Below are 3,490 nucleotides of genomic sequence, written 5' to 3'. Positions count from 1 at the left end.
ATATATATATATATATATCGGCTTGATCAGTCTCCGCGAGAGGGACTATTCCTCTGTAGGGGGAAGAAATACCGGCGATCCGGACTGGAGAACATCGAAACAACGTCCAAACAACCGTGACGCGACGGTATCCTTTCGCTCTCTTCTTTTTCTTTCTCTTCTTCTTCTTCTTCTTCTTCCTCTTATACTCCACTTGACGATTCGGCTTCAAGAGAAACAGCCTAAATCTTCCCTCGTCCGAAGATGCTTTCGAACATATCGTTTCTCGCTTCTCTCCGGCCAGGGCGCGTCTCTCTCGCTCTCATACGAAAAATAGCTCTTATTTACACGCACGCTCACGAATCACTCTCTTTCCTCTTCTTCTTATTTATATATTTATATATTTATTTATATAAGTATGTATGTATATCTTGTGTTTCTCTCGTCCTCTTTTTCTCGTTCTATAATATATATATATACACATATACGTATATATTGTATATATATATTTATTTTGCCCCTCTCTCTCTCTCTCTCTCTCTCTCTCTCTCTCTCTCTCTCTCTCTCTCTCTCTCTCACGTTTTGACTAAAATTCTATTAGCTTTTGGCGGTGATTCGTTACGGTTTTTTTTTCTTTTTTCTAAATATATGTATAGTAAGAGGGTTCAGCCTTCGTTTTCTGTCTGTCAGCAGGTGCGTATTTCGAAAGGGAGGGAGGGGGGAGAATGAGAAGGCCCGCTTACTTCGCGTCACCGTCAGCCTCCATGCTTCACCGGTGGCGGGCCAATACGACGACGATACCTGAAATCAAAAATATATGAAACATTAATATGTTGTCAACAGCTACAGGTATTTTACGCTCGGTGAAATTTCAATTATCATCACATATTTGTTAATAACACATTGTGTCATATTAGAAATATCTCGCCGCTAATTAAAATATCAAAATCCTAGCTTCAATAACCAAAAATTCTTATAGTAAGTGACTCTTATAGTAAGTGAGTTGGACAAGCCATTATAATCCTTTGTATATTAGATACAAGTCCGCATTTAGAAAGTATGATTTTTTTCAAATAATTAAAAATTTAGATACAGATTTAATTTTATTTCGGTAGATACAGAAATAATTTTGTTGAACTATCAAAATAATTATGTAAGAAACTCAAGCATGATAAGCAATATTGCAAAGAGTTTTGACATGCTGGCAATCGACTTGAGTGTCCTACATTTATAATTATAATTATTTTGATAGTATAACAAGATTATTTTTAGATCTGAAACCAGCTAAATTTTTAGATATTCCAGAAAATCATTCTTTTTGTGTATCTATTAATTGGAATTCTAATTCATTCAATCATAAAGGAATAAGTAGATACTTATAATATAATTAAATCTATCAAACATTATGGTCAAAATAACCAGAAATTCAATTACGATAATCAGAATTCTGACTGACAAAACCAGAACGCATTTTGAAGTATCTAAAAATTTAGCTAGAAGCAGATCTAAACATAATTTTGTTTGGACCATGAAAATAATTATGTAAGACGCTCAAATTGATTGCTAGAACGTCAAAACTTTTTGTAGCATTGCTCATCATGTTTGAGATTTCTATGTAATTATTTTAATGTGATCCAACAAAGTTATTTTCAGATCTATATCTAGCTAAATTTTTAAATACTTCAATAGAATCGTTCTTTTTGTATACCTCTTTTTGATACAACCAGAACATTATACTCAGTACATGTATTGGGTTGTCCGGAAAGTTCGTGTCTAACCTATATAATTTAATAAATGTATACTAAAATTTAAATTTTCTGCGTTTCAATTTTCCTTCAACATCGGCACGAACTTTCCGGACAACCCATACAAAATAAATGGAGATACATGTATATATGCATATATAAAAATCAAAATAGATCAGATTTTGTCTTGGAGATTTTTAGAATTTGAATACATAAATATCGAGATGCCCTATCGTGGCGCACGGCATAAAGACGGGAAGGCGCGCCATCATAAATTAACAATCCAAAAAATAGCTAAACGGCCCATTGTCATGCGATACTGAAGTACGTTTTACGTCCCGTGTATATGTTATACTCGTCGAGAATCCCACCGAAATCGTCCCGCGAGAGTGGTAACTAATTTCCTAATGCAACAAAGTTCATCGGTTTCAAGTAGCAAACTAGCAACCGTTACATTAGCACAGATTGTTGCAAGCCGGCGGCGTAACATCCACCACCGAACCACCACCACCACCACCACCACCACCACCACCACCACCACCACCACCACCATCACCACCACCACCACTACCTCCAGATGTCGATTTTCAGATGTTCGATTACGATTCACAACGCCCCGCGCGATCATACTCTCCGATATCTCAATAATTCATTCGCCACCTCCTCCTCTGTCCAGTCTCGGCTTATTATTATCCCCGATTGCATTCTTTCTACGAATTGCGCACATGACTGAATGTACGGCTTGGCGCATACATTTGGCCCGTTAAGGGAGGAAATCCCAGAATAAAATTCGTCACATAGTAAAATCTGGGATACGCCTTTAAATAGCGGATGGGGGTCAGCTTTTTGCGCGCATCGATCCGTGGTTGCGCGCTTCGCGCAGTGGCGGAAATTTCGCCGATAAAGACGAAGTCGTCCCCTCCCCTCTCCCCCTCCACACAACATGTGTGTGTGTGTGTGTGTGTGTGTGTGTGTGTGTGTGTGTGTGTGTGTAAACTGTTTCCCTTTTTCTTCCCAAATTACTTTAGGAAGTAATAATAAAATAAACAATCATCATCTAAGAAAATTATTTCCTCTCTCTTATAATCTCTTTTCTTTCCGTTTCTGATTAATCTTATTTTTCTTGAAAAACATAATACATTTATACTTATTAGGTATACAACTTTGCTTCCGCCGTTTTTTTCCGAAATTCGAGGCTTTATTGTAAAAAACTGGTTATACATTTATAATTCAAAGTATTGTCCATCGCTGGCTACTACTTTCTCCCATCTTTCGGGTAGCGTACGAATCCCGTCGAAAAAACTGGTCATCTTTTGAGGCTATCCACGAATCGATCTAATTTTTTACTTCTTCATAAGATCGGAAGTGCTGGTCAGCCAGGCCGTGTGCCATTGATCGAAACAAGTGATAGTCAGAGGGAGCAACGTCTGGAGAATACGGCGGGTGGGGTAGGACTTCCCATTTCAACGTTTCCAAGTATGTCTTAACCCCTTTCGCAACATGGGGTCGAGAATTGTCATGCTGCAAAATCACTTTATAGTGTCTCTCGTTGTATTGCGGCCGTTTGTCTTTCAATGCTCGGCTCAAACGCATCAATTGCGTTCGATACCGATCGCCTGTGATTGTTTCAGTCGGTTTTAAGTTCATAATACACTATGCCGAGCTGGTCCCACCAAATACAGAGCATGACCTTGGACGTCAAAATCACCGTTCTTGAAGCGACGAAACCACTCACGACACGTTCTTTCACCAATAGCGGCCTCACC

At 38.4% G+C, this 3,490-nt stretch overlaps 1 long non-coding RNA gene across 1 annotated transcript in view; it reads right to left on the bottom strand.

Annotated features, from left to right (window-relative positions):
- Positions 1-519: 519 nt before the first annotated feature.
- Positions 520-3,490, bottom strand: part of LOC108687309 — a 25,970-nt gene continuing 22,999 nt past the window's right edge. The window contains exon 2 of the long non-coding RNA XR_001931742.1: positions 520-780. This is a non-coding gene — a long non-coding RNA (uncharacterized LOC108687309). The remainder of the gene's footprint in view (positions 781-3,490) is intronic.

Source organism: Atta colombica, unplaced genomic scaffold (genome assembly GCF_001594045.1).
Source record: "Atta colombica isolate Treedump-2 unplaced genomic scaffold, Acol1.0 scaffold102, whole genome shotgun sequence".
NCBI classification, from domain to species: Eukaryota; Metazoa; Arthropoda; class Insecta; order Hymenoptera; family Formicidae; genus Atta; species Atta colombica.
The sequence above is the reverse complement of the archived record's forward strand: the minus strand, read 5'-3'. Positions and strand labels throughout refer to the sequence as shown.